The 19,906-nt window shown below is 45.2% G+C and overlaps 1 protein-coding gene across 19 annotated transcripts in view; it reads right to left on the bottom strand.

Annotated features, from left to right (window-relative positions):
• TACC2 (transforming acidic coiled-coil containing protein 2) overlaps nt 1–9,253 on the bottom strand; it is a 227,829-nt gene extending 218,576 nt beyond the window's left edge. For all 19 annotated transcript variants that reach the window (XM_084992596.1, XM_084992601.1, XM_084992605.1 and 16 more), the window contains exon 1: nt 9,176–9,253. The gene's annotated coding sequence lies outside the window, so the exon portion shown is untranslated. The remainder of the gene's footprint in view (nt 1–9,175) is intronic.
• Between the last annotated feature and the right edge of the window lie 10,653 nt (nt 9,254–19,906).

Genomic DNA, 19,906 nt, shown 5'->3' with positions numbered 1-19,906 from the left:
ACAAACTATGCATGGGCCCTTAGCCCAGAGTGGAAACATGAAGATGCCTACTGATTTGCACTAAGGGGTCTCTTTTTTTCCTGCTAAAACAGATATGTGATAGAAGGTCCCCCTTGCCATTCGATATAGTCCTTATCTGCAGAGGGGATATTAGCAAAAAACTATTTCTTATGAAAACAAGCCTTTGAAACCCACAAAAATTCAGACATCAGTTTGAATCCACACGTTGCACTGTGCCGTCATTTTCGGAAATCAAATGCAACACCAACCTCATTGGAAACTGTGGGCTAAGTCGGGGCGGGGGGAGTAGAAGGCGGATGCAGTGAGAGGTGGGAAGGCTGGGTCAACGCAAACACCACAACAGAGATTGTGAGTGTAGACAGGATACGGGTGCCAACTACATCAGAGCCCAAGATACTAATACAGGTGAGTCGTGTGTTAGAACTAAGCTAAGAAACTAAAGCTCTTTGCCTTCTGTATGACTAGTAAGACTTGGCAAATGCAGCTGTCAGGCTTTAGAGAGCGTTTCAGCCAACATCAGGCAATTTTATCATGTAAAACAGAAAACAGCTTTTGAAAACCTCTGTTCCTCAGACCAGCTTATGGTAAATTTATCTTTAACAAAGTAAGGATAACAATAGTTATTTGATAACTGAAAAGTCCTTATAAATAAGCCTTTGTTAAGAATTATCCTTTTTAGCAAGAACAACATGAACATTTTAGTCACATCTTCCTGTGTTTAAGTTATAGCTTTGGGGGGAGCTGGAAACAATTGAGGCAGCCTAGCCACCTGTCTCCCAGTATTTCTCCCCAAATGATATAAAACAATGAGAAGGAGAAAGAAAGCATATGAGAAACTCCACTACTGTGTAAATGGATCGTCAATGGGACCTGCTGTACAGCACAGGGAACTCTATTGTATATTCTGTGATAACCCATGTGGGAGAAGAATCAGAAAAAGAATGGGTATGTGTATATATAAAACCGAATCACTTGGCCGACGGCAGAAATTTACACAACATTGTAAATTAACTATACGTCCACGTGACTTAGAGAAAACGTATGCAAAACCCAGGCCCTCAGGAGGAAGAAAGACAGAGAAGTTTGAGCACTCTTCAAAATAAAGGTAAATAAAAAGACAAAAGCCAGGCAGTCCTGGAGTACAATTTCTCGTGCTCCCACCCTCGCCCCACCGCAGAGCTTCGTGGAAAGCACAGACAGACCTGACCCTAGGGAGGAAAAACAATTCACTTTTTAAGGCAAGATAAGAAACATTTAAACATAAACTTTCCTCTGCCCCTTTGGGCCTTGTCCCTTCCCTCTGGGGTGCATCACTGATGGGCCTTACGCATTAACCAGAACACCCCGAGGGCAGAGATACCTGCTCAACCATAACAATCAATTTTTCTCCTTCTGGCACCAGCTACGTTACTCCTAAGAAAACAGCATTCCTTTCTCAAGCCTGTGAGGGGTCACGTGGCCCTACCACTGGCCTTGTACGTGCAGACCTCTTTGGTGAACTTTATGGATGATGCCGATGTGTGATTTCCCTTAAAGACAGCGATGGATGCCCAGTGGACAGGTCAGATGACCTGGGGAGATACTGGGTCGCACCTAATGGAAGCTCTTAGCTTAATGGCTTACTTAGGACCTTATTAAGGTTACTAGCTACGTTGCTTGTATTCTGCCTATTTTACGAATTATTTCTTGCCTTACCAAATGTGTTCCTTGCATTACCAAATGTGTGTGACTAGGCCTCTGATAAAATTAATGACAATCAGGTGACCTGAAATGATTGATGAAATATACAGTTGTATAAGAACAAAGATTGTGATGGCGTGACTCTAGACATGGGAAGGGCTGACAAGAGGGAACCACTTCCTAGACCATAACGGACTAGCAAGACAGGTGGCCCAGAGACTTTTAGCTCCTGATAACAAGGCCTAGTCTGGTAATAGCACATTCCTCAGCTGACCTGGGAATGAGCATTCCTAGCGCCATAGGACAAATTAGTCATGAACTGCTTCCCAAACCTTGGTCAAAATTAAGACCACAGCAAAGCAGCCTCAGACATAAATCTTCCCAATATTTTCTTAGGTCAGTCGTCCAAGAAATAGAAATAAAAGCAGAAAATAAACAAATGGAAGCAATCAAACTTACGAGCTTTTGTACAGCAAAGGAAACCATAATCAAAACCAAAAGACACCCTACAGAATGGGAGAAAATATTTGCAAATGATGGGACAGACAAGGGCTTAAGCTCCAAAATGTAGAAATAGCTCATACCATTCAACAACCAAAAAGCAAACAACCCAATTGAAACCTAAATAGAAATTTCTCCAAAGAAGACATGCAGATGGCCAATACGCACATGAAAAAAAAAAAAAGATGTTCGACATTGCTAATTATTAGAGAAATGCAAATCCAAACTACACTGAGGTACCACCTCACACCAGTCAGAATGGCTATTATTAAAACATCTACAAATAACAAATACTAGAGAGGGTGTGGAGAAAAGGGAACCCTCCTACACTGTTAGTGGGAATGTAAACTGGTGCAGCCACTATGGAAAACAGTATGGAGGTTCCTCAAAAAACTAAAAATAGAGTTGCCATATGATCCTGCAAAACCACTCCTGGGCATATACCCAGACAAAACTGTAATTCAAAAAAATATGTGCACCCCTAAGTTCACAGCAGAACTATTCACAATAGCCAAGACATGGAAACAACCTTAATGTCCAATGACAAATGACTGGATAAAGAAGATGTGGTACAGATATACAATGGAATACTCCTCAGCCATAAAAAAGAATGGCATAATGGCATTTACAGCAACATCGATGGACACAGAGATTGTCATGCAAAGTGATGTATGTCATAAAAAGAAAGACAAATATCATGTGCTATCACATACAGGTGGAATCCAAAAGGTGATACAAATGAAATTATTTATAAAACAGAAACAGACTCAGAGATAGAGAGAACAGATTTGTGATGCCAAGGGGAAGGGGGCTGGGGGAGGGATGGATTGGGGAGGTTCGGGATTAGCAGATGAAGTCATAGACACAAAGTGAATGAACAACAAGGTCCTGCTGCATAGCAGAGGGAACTATATCCCATATCCATGACAAACCATAAGAATGTGAAAATATTCACAAATACAGATTTGAATCACTTTGCTGTATGGGAGAAATTAACACAACACTGTAAATCAACTCTACGCCAATAAAATAAATTTTTAAAGAAGAAATTAAGACCAAAAGGGAAGGAGTAGTAACATAAAGAGCATAGCCTACCAACTGAGTCAGTGAGAATCAAGTTACCAGCCACTACAGTCACTGACCTGCAACACACCCTGAAAGGAATTCAGGGCAAAGAAGAGGATGAGGGCCTCTGTGCTCTGGGAAAAATGACAGAACAGGCCTGTGGATGGTTAGGTACTTTCAGGAGAAATTTGTCATGAACCTGGATTCCTGCATCTTCCCATTTGCTCTAAAACCATTAACTAAGATGCTTGCTTCTTGGGGCCAGCTGCAAACTTCAACTAAAATGTGTGCATGACTGTATGTAACCCCTTCTCCAAAACCACGTATACACTGGCTTCCCCCGTTACCTCTTTGGAACAATTCTCAGAGCTCTCAGAACAACCCTCAGAGCAAGACAACTCAGGATAGTTGCCTCCAAAGGATCTCCAAGTCCAAGGGTTGCTTCCCAAATCCAAGTTCAGCCCTTCTCTCCCATTCATGTTGGTGGGGTTCCTCGTATGTGTGTCTGTCCACTACCTGGCTTCCAGAACCTGGCCCGAGACCAGATCTGGCCATATGTATAAACATATCTTCTGAAGAATAACATGCTGAGCTCCCTGCTGCTAGGCTCTCACCCTCTGACAAGAAGCTCCAGTAATAATAATTGCCCACGGGCTTTGTTTCTTCTCTATCTAGCTGCTTCTCCAAGATTGGCATCTGTAGGGAATTCCCGCTGTGTCTCAGTGGTAATGAACCTGACTGGTATCCATGAAGACATGGGTTCAATCCCTGGCCTCACTCAGTGATTTAAGGATCCTAAGTTCCTGTGAGCTGTGGTGCAGGCTGCAGATGCAGCTCGGATCATGCATTGCTATGGCTGTGGGGTAGGCCTGCAGTTGTAGCTCCAATTCGGCCGCTAGCCTGGGGACGTCCATATACTGCAGGTGAGGCCTTAAAAAGGAAAAAAAAAAAAAAAAAGATTGGCTTCTGTAGTTGGGTCATTTCTCCCAAACCTGTTGACCCAGATAAATCAACTTGAGTCTCTCTATTTGTGCTGAACGAGGAGGAAGCATTTGCAAAAGCATTTTGGTCTTTGGACACTTGTAGGGCAGTAAAGCAGGCTGGTGTTGGGGGAGAGAGTAGAACACACAACTGTCAGAGAGCGAAGCATCCACCAGGAGATGCAAACAATAACCTCAGCAAATGTTCTTCAACAAACTGGACCACGTAAGAGGAAGACCTTGTGACTGACCGGATTTCAAGGGTTGTTGTCTCATCTGTTTGCTATGAAACATGAGAAGCAAAATCACTTTGTCAGATCCTAACTTGAACCTCAAGATGTTTCAGCAGAAACATGGTCAGAGGAATGGATTTTTTGAGTGACCAAAAGTGAATGCAGAGTCATAGTTTTTAAACTCATAGAGTCACCTAAAAAATTACGTCCCCTCAAAATGAGAAACTTGGCCCCACTTGGAATGATCACACTGGCCTCACTCACATCCGAACCATTCATAGTGCTTTCACATAAAAGGAGCAAAATCAGAAGGAAATCATCTTGGAGTTCCCGCTGTGGCACAGCAGGTTAAGAATCCGACTGCAGTGGCTTGGGTCGCTGAGGAGGCGTGGGTTCGATCCCCGGACTAGTGAAGTGGGTTAAAGGATTTGGCATGGCTGCAGCTGCAGTGTAGGTTGCAGCTGCAGCTTGGATTCAATCCTTGGTCTGGGGAAGGTCTATATGCCACAGGTATGGCCATAAAAAATAATAATAAAATAAAAACAACAACAGAAAACAAACAAGAAACAAAAAACAAGAAGGAAGGAAGGAAAGAAAGAGAGAAAAAGAAAGAAAAGAAAGAAAGAAAGAAAGAAAGAAAGAAAGAAAGAAAGAAAGAAAGAAAGAAAGAAAGAAAGAAAGAAAGAAAAAGAAAAAGAAAGAGAAAGTCATGTTTCATGGCCTAAGTATTGCAACTCAGGATTTGATTAAAAAAAAAAAAAATCAAAGGTGACAACTCTGAGGAAGGTTGGTCCTTGGTACAGTTTGGTCGTTTCCTTGGAGCCCCAGAATACTGAGCCAGAACTAATTTGAGTCCCTCTGGAGTTTTACACAGATGTAGGCAGCTTGGCTACAGAAAGTCAGCTCTTTCTGTTAGAACAGCATCAGCCTGTGTCACTGGGTTTAATCTCTTTATAATTCTTTGGCACCAATTCTGGCACAGGGCTCAGCCAAGGCTGTTCCCTCACTTGAGTGTGGAGCAGAATTTCCCCTTTTTAGGTCACAAACGCAGAGCGTTCCCTCATCCCAGGGACTCTCCGCTCCGTCAATTTTAAACACCTTCGTTAACATCTCCAAAACGCTGGCAAAGTGGCAGCTATCCTGAGTTGCTCCTGTTGCACGCGGGCACTTCTCAAGATTGAAACCCAGGCACAAACCTGTCTAGCAGGCTAGGATTAGAAAAACACACTGACAGCCTCCTCTTCTTACACAGCTGAATTAAGAACCCTAGACAAGGACTTCCCATTGTGGCTCAGTGGAAATGAACCTGACTAGTATCCGTGAGGATGCAGGTTCGACCCCTGAGCTCGCTCAATGGGTTAAGGATCTGGCATTGCCATGAGCTGGGGTGTAGGTCACAGACTCGGCTCAGACCTGGCATTGCCATGGCTGTGGCATAGGCCGGTGGCTGCAGCTCTGATTCAATCCCTAGCCTGGGACTTTCCATGTGCCACAGGTGTGGCCCTAAAAAGGAGAAGAAAAAAAAAAGAAGAAGAAGAACCCCAGACAAGCGTTGTGAGCTGTTCAGGGACCCCTCTAAGGGTGTGGACAGGCCCACACATTGTCCTCTTCTTATGTTAGTTTCCTGGTCAGTATCTGGTTCCTCCCTTCTTGCCTCACCACCAGGAGTCCTGGTCCCATGGTGATGGTATTTCCTGCGCTGAGATGGGCAAATCTCACCTGCACTTGGGACGGCCTTGAGAATCAAGGTATCGGCCCAGGCCGAGCATCACAGTGGCTTTGGTCTCCTGGCCAATACTCCCCAGGCTGGTCAGTTGCATTTGTCCTGGCCCTCTCCTGTCCCTCTTCGCCACCCACTGCTGTCCCTACCCCTAGCAGGCCCCGGCCCATTACTCCACACCCGTTCCTGCAGTTCGCAGCACTCATCACTGCAGGCCAGCTTTCACTTCTCCACTCCCATGAAATCCCGCATTCAAACCGGCAACTTTTGAGGCCAGTCCTTTGTCCTGAAAACTACTCTTCCGTTGTCTCTCCCCCCCCCCGACCCCTGACCCCGGCTGAGCATTCTTGGATCATCACACCAACCCACCTCCCAGATGCTTCTCATTGGACTAGGGCTCCATTCTGGCTTAAGCTAGACCAATCAGACCTTCTCTCTTGCTATTCTCTGGGGAGGGGGCCACAGGCCACAAGGCAATGACCAGTGGGGGCTTAGATCCATGTCAGAGAACCCCAGAGCCTGTGCCTGCTGACCTGAGGGCAGAGCAGGACCAGGAGCCCAACAGAGACAGGTCCAGGCTCAGATCAGAATGAGGCAGGTGGTAGCTGAGAAGTGGGGTGAAAAGAGGTGCTACATCCCAGAGATACAGGGGTCGAACTGGCACCACGGCAGTGACCACACTGGATCCTTAACCCACTAGGGAACTCCGCTCCCCGCCCCCCCCTTCCTTCTTTGAATGAGTTTCTGTTTCTTACAACCAAAGTTCCCTGATTGAAGCCGCACTCAAAAGTGGCCCGTGACCTTGCCCTCTGGCTTCTTCTGAGTCCTCATCCTTCTTCAGCATTTCCACAGCATCTGACACTGTCCCCCCCGCCCTCCTCCACAAATACTCCCCACTTAGCACCTTTTAAGGTGCTGCAGAATCTTGTCCTCTCTTTCCTTTTCCTGTGCTCCTTTTCCCCTCTTTGTAAAGCCATTTAATGAGATTCAGGATTTGGTCTTCCAGCCTGCTCATCTGCTAGGAAGATCCCATGGTTTCCCATAACGTCCTCTATTGGGTCCAGGCAGCAGGTTCCAAACCCAACACCAGCCTGACTTCTCTCTCCCAATCCAACTGCATTTTTTTTTTTTTTTTTTTTTTTTGCTTTTCAAGGCAGCAGCCCCAGCATATGGAGGTTCCCAGGCTAGGGGTCGAATGGCAGCTGCCAGCCTACACCCCAGCCATAGTAACACCAGATCTGAGCTGTGTCTGCAACCTACACCACAGCTCATGGCAACACGGAATCCTTAACCCACTAATTGAGGCCAGGGATCGAACCCACGTCGTCATGGTTCCTAGTCAGACTCGTTACCGCTGAGCCACGAAGGGAACTCCCTACTGCATTTTGACTCTGACGGATCTCTCCGCTGGATGATGCATAGTCATCCAACCTCTGGAAACACACATTTGATGTCTTTCTCCTTCAAGCCAACCACGCTCTTGACTTTCCCACTTCCACTGAGAGGACCGTGGTCTTTCAACCACATCCCCTGGGAATCTCTCGGGAACTCCGTGCCACGTGGTGACTGATGGTTCAGTCTCGGCCTCCCCAGTAGTCCAGGGGCTCCAGGAGGACCTGGATGATGTGACTGTGGTGAACAACTAGGCCCTCTGTCCCTCGATTATTCCCAGTGTCTGGCAGGTGGGATCACTGAAATGTTTGCTGAGTGACTTGAAGGAATGGTTGCTTCTTTTATTTTTCCCTCTGCTCTTGTCCCTCACCAAGCCCTCTGGATCTTTCCTTCTCTTTTCTCATCCCTTCCTCCCCGTTCCCTTGGCTCTGGGGCCAGGCCCTCATCTCTAGGCACTGAAGCTCCTGCGGAAGCATGCTGGGCACCCCAACGGCAATTAAAAACCTGCAGGTGGAATTCTGGGAAAATGGTGACAGCAGAGTTTTAAAATCTTCCCAAATCCCCTCATATAAACAAACAGACAGAGCGATTGGAGAGAAAAGCAATTTACAAGCAGACTGGGTAATGAGGTTTCTCTGAACCTCGGCCACCAAGACCCACCTGATTTTGGCATCTGTGTGGGGGGAGGCGGAGGAAAGCGACAGGCACTGTCAGCCCGACCTGAGAGCAGGAACCCCCGAGGAGCCCCCAGGCACTCGCTGCAAAGGACGGTGGCCAGCAGCTAAACCGGGAGTTGTGCCCCGTCTACGAGGTAGACAGGACACACTAGCTCGTACATTGTGTAAGTGGGAGAAAGAAGCTCAGTCTGTGCATTTCTGTTGCACGGAACCTGCTGTGAAATAGGACACACACACACACACACACTCACCCACACACACACTCACACTCCATGGTGTTTAACGCAACTATTAGGTTCTCTCCTGAGGCTCCGAATTGCGCCTTCCTTCACTGTGACCTGACAATTCGGTTATTACGGACACCCAGTCAAACACTCAGTTTTTGTCACGATCACAGGACAGCTCAGGTTGGCAGCGCCCATGTCAGAAACAAGTCTGAAAAGGGACTAGTGTGAGTCTAGAGAAACTCTGGGCAAACATGTCAAAATCAACACCCTCGCCAGCTTTAAAATAACTTGTTCCCAGAAAGTCTCGGTGCACTAGGCCCTTAGGGCCTCGGTCTAGATACTCGAAAATCTGATTTGCCTTGGGAAGAATCATCAGTGAAGTCAGAAGAAATTGAGTAACCTCCTAGCCCAACCCGTATTTTACAAAGAAAGAGACCAAGGTCTAGACGGACGGGGACTTATCCTACCCAAAGCAACAAGTAATTTATTGGAAAGGAAAAAATACAGTTCCTGTGGCTTAGGAGACAATCAGAGGAGGAGGAAAGGACAGACAGGCCTTCAATCTCCCTTTCTAAGGAAAGGGAAAGAAAGGCACCGATCCCTCTAACTGCAGTTGTCAAACCAGTTTAAAGTGCACGCTGCTCAAAAGAATAAAGCCATCTGTCCGAGACCGACTTACCCAGTAGAGAGGGGGGAAGGCCCGCTCCTTCTGGTTCACGACTTTCGCAGCACTGCCCTCCGCCCGAGGTCTGTCTTCCCCGGGATCACATGGAAATGTTCTATAAATGTGCCTTGGCTTAAGGTTGGGAACGCTGGCCTGGGAGGCAGCAGTGTGTAAGCAATCTGACCCAGGCCAGGCGGCAGCTTTCCAGAAGGCTCTGCAGCCCAGAGGGAGGACAAGGGGCAGAGAGCCTGCAGGTACCCGGATGGAGCCCACAGCCGTCTGCTTTTCTCACTCTAAGTTTATCTGGGATCTGAAGCCAGCCTTACCTGCCTCAGGCTGCAATTTAATTTACATGGGGCAGTTCTGTGTTTTGGCTACTTTTCAAAACAAAGCAGGCTTTAAAAAAAGAAGAAGCAGCTAGAGTTCCCTGGTGGTCTAGGGGGTTGAGGACCCGGCGCTGTCACTGCTGTGGCTTGGGTCACTGTTGTGACACAGGTTTGATCCCTGGCCCTAGGAACTTCTATATGTCCCAGGAGAGGCCAAAAAAGGAAAAAAAAAAATTAGAAGTGCTTTTGGTAAATGAGGACAGATTATCATCAGCTTCTCCCCACCCCATAAAATCAAGCTGTCCTCTTCAAAAATGTCAGCATGCTCCCTGGGGAAAGGAAAAAATGAGCACATACTGTTAAGCTAATTCTAAATGACAAAACTACCTAAAAATCCATTAGTATTTAATGAATTAAATGTGCAACCATACAGTGGAAAACTAAGCAACTCTTAGGGTGTGGAGATCTTTATGCACCAACCCTGAAAACTCTCCAAAATGCATCAAGTGAAAAAATGTAAAATGCGGAACCGTGTGTATCATATGCTAGCATTTGTGTAAAAAAGAAAAAAGAAGTGTACGAAGGTGTGTGTGAGCTATATTAGTATAGTATATAGATTCTATGTTCTGAAAAAATCATACTATGCTATCCTATGATATATAAATTAATGACTCTTTCTGGAAATTCACATAAGAAACTATTGACAAGAGTTCCCTCCGCGGCTCAGTGGTAATGAATCTGACTAATATCCATGAGGCCATGGGTTCAATCCCTGGCCTCGCTCAGCGGGTTAAGGATCCGGTGTTGCTATGAGCTGTGGTATAGGTCGAAGACTTAACTCAGATCTGGCGTTGCTGTGGCTGTGGTGTAGGCCAGCAGCTGTAGCTCCAATTAGACCCCTAGCCTGGGACCCTCCATATGCCATGGATGCAGCCATAAAAAGCAAACACACACACACACAAGCATAAAAGTAGAGGGCATAGTTTCAGAGGGGCCCAAATATGCAGTCGTAGTGGCCAAGTTCACCTTCGCGTTGTTTTAAATTTTCTCAGCACCACCTCTCATATTGTACAGGATGACTTTTTTCAAACGAATCTCCTGGCCTGTCATCCTGGGCCTTTGGCCTCCTTCACGGTCTCTTATCTCATCCAATTTCTGTTCCCAGTTTATTAATCCAGAAGCATTTTTTCAGTCTTCTTCACATCAGTACCAAGGGATCATGTTTGGGTGAGATTGCCTGGAGAGATAAAAAAGGTTACTTGGGAAAGGCTTTTTTTGTTTTTTTGTTTTTGTTTTTGTTTTTGTTTTTGTTTTGTCTTTTTGCCCTTTCTAGGGCTGCTCCTGTGGCTTATGGAGGTTCTCAGGCTAGGGGTCTAATCGGAGCTGTAGCTGCTGGCCTATGCCACAGCCACAGCAACTCGGGAACTGAGCCGCACCCTCGACCTACAGCAATGCTGGATCCTCAACCCACTGAGCAAGGCCAGGGATCGAACCTGCAACCTCATGGTTCATAGTCAGATTTGTTAACCACTGAGCCACGATGGGAACTCCAAAGGTTTTTGGTTACACAAAAATCACAGGCCAAAGTTCCAGCACTTGGGAACGGTGTGGTTCCCACAATCCTGAAGAAAAACCGCAGTCTCTTTACTAGCGGAAGTGGTGCCACCATGTGGCAATAGAGTTAGTGCAATTTCTATCATTTGTCCAGTCAGCTTTGACATGATTCTTGACCTAGTACGAATTAATTTTCAAAAGTAAAAAAAAAAAAAAAAAAAAAAAAAAATTAATTTGATGATATCAGAACTATTTCAAAATTTTCTTATCAAGTGAGGTTTTATAATATTTTTATTTCACATACCTATTTGCCCAATTCAAATTCATGTAAATGCAGACTTGCTGAAAATTACTAGCATATGGCAGAGAAGGCAAAGAAAGCAAAACATTTCCCAGGCACTGCTTAGAACTGCTGATTATTTAAAAGTTCTGAGAGGAAAATAAATTCAGAGTAATGCGTGTTATGACAGTAAACAGGTGGAGCTATGAAAATAAAAAAGATACTGTTTAAGGTTCATCATCTCCTTGCACAGTGAAAAAGAAACTCCTGTTAAGGAAGCAAACAGAGCACACAAATTTAACTCCGTTTCTTCAAGAGACTTCATTAAAGTGATAGCAAAGGAAATGTTTTTGTTTTCAGGTTTGGCAGGACAGTATTGAAGCAAACTGGACAGCGGGCACATCAGCTGATGATAAGCGACTGCTCCGTATTTGTGGATAATGGCAAGCAGGTGGAGTTCTGGCCAGGGAGGAGTCAGGGCTGAGGAGTCCCAGCCTGGGGTCAGAGGGGGCTGGGGACTTCGGCCCAGCAAGACCCACCTGCTCTGCAGACCCAGGAGAGGCTCTGAAGCACCAGGAACATTGGAGGAGAATTGGGGCTGAAAATAATAAAGGGGTGTAACTGGAGTCTATGCCTTCCCTCAGTCCCACCTTGATGCCTACCAACCACACAAAAGCAAAATCTGGGGTTCCCTGGTAGCCTGGTGGTGAAGGATCCGGCATTGTCACTACTTTGGCTCAGATCAATGCTGCGGTGTGGGTTTGATCCCTGGCTCAGGAATTTCCACATGCAGTGGGCATGGCCAGAAAAAAGAGAGAGAGAGAGAGAGAAACAAAAATCAAAAACAAGCCTCCTGATTCTGAAGGAAAAAGCAATGGAAGGTTGAAGGTAAGCTTAATAAAGTAGCTTTTAAAATAGAATTAAAGAAGGATGTAAAATACGAAAGCATATTAGGGGCTTAAAAAAATCAATTCATGAAGTCTTACATCTCATTAACAGAAAATCCAGACATGGAACCAAAAAGTGGAAGACAGAAATTATCAAAGAAGTAATACAAGGAGCTTCCTTGAGGCTCAGTGGATCAAAGATACAGCATTGTCACTGCTGCAGCTGAGGTCACTGCTGTGGTACCAGCTCAATCCCGGGCCGGGGAACTTGCCTATACCACAGGGGCAGCCAAAAAGAAAAAATAAGAAAGAAGAAGTAGTGAATATTGTACCAGGTGCCTGGTACAATAGCGAAAAATCTCTCTCGTAGTCCCGTGGGATGGCTGAGCTCATCTAGCCTGTCTTCATGTTGGGGGAGGATTCTTGTGTGGCTGCAGTCAGATGACAGCTAGAACCAGTCAGCAGGCTCAATGGGCTTGGGTGTTCAAAATGCTCACTCAGGAGTTCCCGCTGTAGCTCATTGGGTTAAGAACCCAATATAGTGTCTGTGAGGATGCAAGTTCAATCCCTGGACTCACTCAGGGTGTTGGGGATCTGGTGTTGCTGTCAGCTATGGTGTAGTTTGCAAATGTGGCTCAGATCTGGTGTTGCCATGGCCATGGTGGAGGCTGGCAGTTGCAGTTCCAATATGACATCTAGCCCGGGAACTTCCACATGCACAGGTGTGGCTCTAGAAAGAAAAAAAAGGGGAAAAAAATGCTCACTCCGGAGTTCCCGTCGTGGCGCAGTGGTTAACGAATCCGACTAGGAACCATGAGGTTGCAGGTTCGGTCCCTGCCCTTGCTCAGTGGGTTAACGATCCAGCGTTGCCGTGAGCTGTGGTGTAGGTTGCAGACGCGGCTCAGATCCCCCGTTGCTGTGGCTCTGGCGTAGGCCAGCGGCTACAGCTCCGATTGGACCCCTAGCCTGGGAACCTCCATATGCCGTGGGTGCAGCTCTAAAAAGACAAAAAACCAAAAAGAAAAAGAAACAAAAGAAAAGAAATACAGCAAAATAGGTCTGAGAATCAGAACCAAACTCATTTTCTAGCATTTTCTCCCTCGTGTACCACGCTCCAGCTGCATGTGCCTTCCTGAAGTTTCTTGAATATGCCAGACTCATTTTATCCTCCAGGGCTCTCCTTTGCCATTGCCTCTGGCTAGAGCTCGGCTGCCTCTAATCCGTGCCTGACTCATTGCTTCGCACAGTTCAGGGCTCTTCTCAACTTCACGTCCTCAGAGAAGGAGCCCCTGCCCATCCTATTGAAGAGCATTCCCGGTCAGCATTTAGTTAAATTCCTCATAGCAGTTCCCATCACCAAATCTTTTTGCTTGTTTCTGGTATTATCCATCTGCTCCATGAGAGTAGGGACTTTGTCTCATTCAGCATTGAATCTCCAGTGTCCAGAGCAGTACCTGGAATGTTTGTTGAGTGGATGTTGAATCAGAATCCATCTCAAAAGACAAACACCATGTGATATCACTTATATCTGGAATCTAATATATGGCACAAATGAACCTCGTGGACTTGGAGAACAGACTTGTGGTTGCCAAGGGGGAGGGGGAGGGAGTGGGATGGACTGGGAGTCTTGTGTTAATAGATGCAGACTATGGCACTTGGAGTGGATGAGCAATGACATCCTGCGTTACAGCACAGGGAACTATTTCTAGTCACTTGTGATGGAACAGGATGGAGGATAATGTGAGAAAAAGAATGTGTGTGTGTGTGTGAGAGAGAGAGAGAGACTGGGTCACTTGGCTATATAGTAGAAAATTGACAGAACACTGTGAATCAACTATAACAGAAAAAATAGAAATCATTAAAAAAAAAGAACTGAAAACTCAAAAAAAAAAATCCATCTCAAGCAGACAGTGGAGCAATGCCTCTAAGTTCCTGATTAAAAAAAAACAACAACAACCAAAAAAAAACTATGTTCATCTCAAAATTCTATGTCCAGCCAAATCGTCACTGATGATTAGACATTTTTCAGACTCATAAAATTTCCCCCCTGGGGGTTCCCTGGTGGTCTAATGGTTAGGATTTGGTACTTTCACTGCTGTGGCCCAGGTTTAATTCCTCGTCTGGGAACTGAGATCCCACATCAAGGTGCTGCACGCTGCGGTTAAAGAAAAAAAAATTTCGGAGTTCCCATCGTGGTGCAACAGAAACGAATCCGACTAGGAACCATGATGTTGCAGGTTCTATCCCTGGCCTTGCTCAGTGGGTTAAGGATCCCATGTTTCCATGACCTGTGGTATAGGTTGCAGACGTGGCTCGGATCTGGTGTGGCTGTGGCTATGGCGTAGGCCCGTGGCAACATCTCCGATTAGACCCCTATCCTGGGAACTTCCATATGCCATGAATGCAGCCCTAAAGAGACAAAAAAAAAAAAAAAAAAAGAAATCAAAGAAACATTTTTTTTACCCTCAGCAACTCTTCTAAGAAAATGCTTCCAAAAAACCAGAGCATAAACTAAGAAAAGTTTTAAACATGGAATCCAGAAAGCAATGGATTTAAGAGGAAAGCAGACAAGAGAAGCCCCATAGTGACAATGGTGCAAGACTGGAATTGCAGCTCATCCAGACTGAGGTGGGCAGATAGAGGGCCCTGGGATGGAAATCTCTAGAAAAAAAGGGAATTTCAGTAGAATAGTCGACTGAATAAAGAAGCTGGAAAAAGTTGCCTTAGATCAACTTTCCTAAGCTGAGGGTCCAACCAGTATTAAGTGTAAATTATCCACTCCTGTTACGCGGTCTCTTGATCACCTCCCATGTTTATTTTTTGTCCTTGCCTTTTTTCATTCTTATCCCATCAGGATGCTCCCTAATTAACACAAAACTAACAATAACAACAATGAAAATACTTAAACTAAAATATACGTATTCATTTCTGCTAAGAACTTTAGATAGGATAGTATTGACTGATTTGATTTTTTAAAATTTATTTTTTTATTTTTTTGTCTTTCGTTTTTTTAGGGCCGCACCCACGGCATATGGAAGTTCCCAGGCTAGGGGTCCAGTAGGAGCTATTGCTGCCGGCCTACACCACAGCCGCACCAACACCAGATCCGAGCCGCGTCTGCAGCCTACACCACAGCTCACAGCAACGCTGGATCCTTAACCCACTGAGCGAGGCCAGGGATCAAACCCAAAACCTCATGGTTCCTAGCCGGATTCGTTTCCACTGCGCCATGACGGGAACTCCAAACTGATTTGATTCTTATAACAACTCTCTGCTGCATGATTATTGTCCACATTTTAGAGGTAAAGGCTCTAAATCCTAAAGGACCGTTATGTGCACAAGTTAGTAAGAAAGGAGCTCGAGTCTATTTTACAATAAAGCATGTTTGACCATTATGCAGTCAGCCCCATCTGCTTCATTAGCCCAAAGGAGGCTACCTCTCAGATGCTGGATAGCTTTGCTCAGAAGGGAAAGTGTGCCAGTCTGCTATGGGCAGAAAAGCAAAGCAACTGAAGAACTATGTGGGTGTGGGTGTGGGTGTGGGTGTGGGTGTGTGAAACTTGCAGAACCAGAATATCAACCGAAATGCGTGTTTCCAGAGAGCTAGAATGCAATGAAAATCTCATCCTCTTTGCAATTTTTTTGCAATATTAATTTCAACCCCTAATTTCAATTTTTGGAGCTTTGCTAAAAGGCATTATTCTTTATATCTTAAAATACATTTAGTGTCATGTACAGTATGTGTGTTGTGAAGATGTTGGTTTGTAATAGGATGCTGTTTCCAAAAATAATATGTCAATAGACTAAAAAGAAGCTAATATAATCCATGTTTCTGATTTAGGTGAGATGAAAATAATGAGAATTTCTGTTTATGAGGAAATAAGTACATTTAGGTAAATGCTTGCATTCCTTTACAAAATTGAGAAGACCAAATTAATATATAAACCGGAGTTCCCATTGCGGCTCAGTGGAAACCAATCTGACTAGTATCCATGAGGACGAGGGTTCGATTCCTGGCCTCATCCAGTGGGTTAAGGATCCTGTGTTGCTGTGGCTATGGCATAGGCTGGCAGCTGAAGCTCTGATTTGACCCCTAGCCTTGGAACCTCCATATGCCATAGGGGCAGCCCTAAAAAGACAAAAATAAATAAACAATCATAATAATATATAAACCAAATAAGCTTTATGTGTCAAGGAAATTTGTTTTGTTTTGTTTTGCTTTGCCATTTCTTGGGCCACTCCCGCGGCACATGGAGGTTCTGCTGCAACTCTCCGTTCTGCTGAGGAGTTCCCTGGTGGCACAGTGGATTAAGGATCCAGTTGTTGCTGCAGCCGTGGCACAGGTTTGACCCCGGGCCCAGGAACTTCTGCATATTGTGGGCGTGGCTAAAAATAACTACATAACTAAATAATAAAATAATGTGTGCTTATTGTTCCACAGTGCAGACTGAAGACTACTATTTTAAAATTAAATTTCTCTTCCAAGATGATACTATTAACACATCACTGAAGCAGTACAAATTTAATAACTTCCCTATGTCTCTTCTGCCTATTCCCTTCCCGGGTAAGTACACCATCAGCCCTCAGATTAGAGGTTTTTGCACCCACAGATTCAATCAACCAGGGATAGAAAATATTTGAAAACAATTTTTTTGGTAAAGTTCCAAAAAGTCAAACTTGAATTTGCCATGTGCTGGCAACAACTTACATAGCATTTATGTTGTATTAAGTATCATGAGTCATTAGACATGACTTAAAGTCTACGGGATGAGCATAGCTTATCTGCAAATGCTGTGACATTTTATCCAGGGGATTTAAGCATACACAGATATTCGCATCCGTGGGGGCCCGGGGACACATTCCCCCTTCGGATACTGAGGGATAACTGTCTACACCTTTCTCTGGGTTCGTGCATCCCTGTTGCATATCTGAATGCAAGCAGCCCCTCTACTCTCTGGCCAAACTGCATCAAGTCCAACTTTCTGAATCCATCTGGGTGCATGTGTTAGGATTTTCTGTTTTTTGGTACCAGGAAAGCTAAACTGAATTGGATTTAGTCGGAAAGAAATGCATCGTTTGGATGGATTTATCTGCAATAACAAACCACCCGATGAAAAGTGGTGTCAAGATGTCCAGAGGAAGGGCAGTTGCAGTGCTGTTTCAGCAGCTTGGTTATGTCAACAAGGACTTCGGCTCCTGCTGCCTTGTGATGTTTGTTAATCTGGCTTCACATGGTCACAAGATGGTGCCACATTTTGAGTAACACATGTGGGCATGATACTTTTGGTTAAATAGGAACATGTCCCCTTGGTGTCTATTTTTATTGTAGAGAAGACTTTTTTTTTTTGTCTTTTTGCAATTTCTTGGGCCGCTCCTGAGGCATATGTAGGTCCCCAGGCTAGGAGTCAAATCGGAGCTGTAGTCGCCAGCCTATGCCAGAGCCACAGCAACGCGGGATCCGAGCCTCGTCTTCGACCTACACCACAGCTCCCGGCAACGCCGGATCCTTAACACACTGAGCAAGGCCAGGGATCGAACCCGCAACCTCATGATTCTTAGTTGGATTCGTTAACCACTGAGCCATGACGGGAACTCCTGGAGAAGACATTTCTGAGAAGACCTTCCATAGATTTCTTCTTAGACCCACTGGTCAAAATTGGGCCACATTCCATGCCACAGGTACCAGGGACATGGGGAGGAAAGTTGAATATCTGGCATTTTTTTGGCTTCTGCGGTGGGAAGTTGGCTGTGACAACAAAGAAGAAGAGATGGGGGTGGGGGGGACAAAGAGATGGGGGAACAGAGAAACAGAAAATATGTTTCCCAGCCTCCCTTGCAGTTAGGTTGGGCCATGTGACCAGACCTGACCAATAGACTATGAGCAGCAGTCCCATCTGCCATTTCTAGGTTAAGGCAATTAGGCCAATACTTCAAGACTTCTAATGTCACAAGAAAAAATGAAACAATTTTAGCTAAGCTGCTAGAGTGGGGTTTCTATTATTCTTAGTTGAATAGATCTGATACACCCTTCACCCACCAAGCTAATAGCCATCCATTTGTCCTCATCCCTACCTCAAGTTCATTCCAATCCTCCTTGGCCCTGCTCTGCCCAGAGACTGATGGGTGGACTCCATCACCCAGGTTCTCTCGCCCTCTGGCCCCATGTTGGCCTCAGCCAATGCGAGGCAAGCACAGGGAGACGATGCTGGGAGAAAGAGACCAGGGTATTTCAGCCCCCACTTCCTCTTTTCCCAGCATGACTATATCCCTCCAGGATCACAGCTTCCGTCTGGTGGACCCTTCATGGCCTCAGCCATCCTGGGGCTCTGGTAACACCGCTTCTTCCTCTGACCCTTCAGCCCCAGAAGTAGTAATGTCTTCCCACTGTTGCTCACCCTATCCTAGGTACCTGTATTAGTTTCTCATGGCTACTATAACCAATTACCACGAACCTGGTCTCCCCAGTTTGTCTATTTTTCCCTTTGCTACTTGTGATTTTGGTGTCATATCTAAGAAACTGTCACTCAGTCCAAGTTCACAGATTTACACCCATGTTTTCCTCAAAGAATAGCATGGTGCTTGCTCTAACATTTAGATCTGATCCAGTTTGTGTTAATTTGTGAGAGAGGGGTCCAGCTTCAGTTTTTTACATGTAGATAGCCAATTGTCCCACCATCATTTGTTACAAAGACTTCTTTCCTCATTGAATTGTTTTGGTATCTTTGTAGAAAATCTATTGACCATAGATGGATGTACTTATTTCTAGACTTTTAATTCTATTCCATTGACCTTCATGTCCCTGCTTATGACAGTATCACAGTCCTTTTCGTTCCTTTTTTTTGGGGGGGGGGTGTCTTTTTTTTTTTTTTAAGGGCTGCACCCACGGCATATGGAAGTTCCCAGGCTAGAGGTCAAATCAGAGCTGCAGCTGCCGGCCACAGCCACAGCCACAGCCATGCCAGATCTGAGCCACATCTGCATCCTACACCACAGCTCATGGCAATGCCAGATCCTTAACCCACTGCGCAAAGCCAGGGATTGATGGAACCCACATCTTCATGGTTACTAGTTGTGTTCATTATCTCTGAGCCACAACAGAACTTCTCACAAGTCTTAATTACCATAGCTTTGTAGTAAGGTTTGGAATCAAGTGTGAGTCCTTCCAACTTTGTCTTTTCTTTTTCAGGGTGATTTTGGCTATTCTGAGTCCCTTGCATTTCCACATGAATTTTAGCATCAGTTTCATATCTGTCTCTTGGTGAGATCCTAGATAGCAAAGGCAAGTTTCTGAGCCGAATTTGTGACCTGCTTGGTTTGTCGAGTGTCTGGCCCCTTAGTACACGTAAAAGCTTGCTGAATTCAGTGAAATGTTCCAGGGATTTCTGTCTGGAGTCTGGAATGAATTTCCATCTGGAAGAATGCTAAATATTTGTTTCGATTCCAATGCACTGAGCACAAGTAGCAACCACAAAATAATTAACAGTGGCTTAAACCACAGGATATTTATGGCTTACTGAGGAGTCTGGAGGTAGGCAGACTCCAAGTCATTCAGCATTTCAGCCACATCCATCTTTCCTCTCCAGCGTCCCCAATATTCTGGTCTTTTCTCATGCTTGTCATCTCATCAGCAGGAGATGGCTGCCAGCATGTCAGGCACCATTTCCTCATGCCAGCATCTCAAAGAAGAGTGAGGAAGGGG

Source organism: Sus scrofa, chromosome 14 (genome assembly GCF_054392235.1).
Source record: "Sus scrofa isolate SSC_HxYL_T2T_F1_AM1 chromosome 14, Sscrofa_HxYL_maternal_Yorkshire_Landrace_v2.0, whole genome shotgun sequence".
NCBI classification, from domain to species: Eukaryota; Metazoa; Chordata; class Mammalia; order Artiodactyla; family Suidae; genus Sus; species Sus scrofa.
This window is presented reverse-complemented; position numbering and strand designations above follow the sequence as displayed.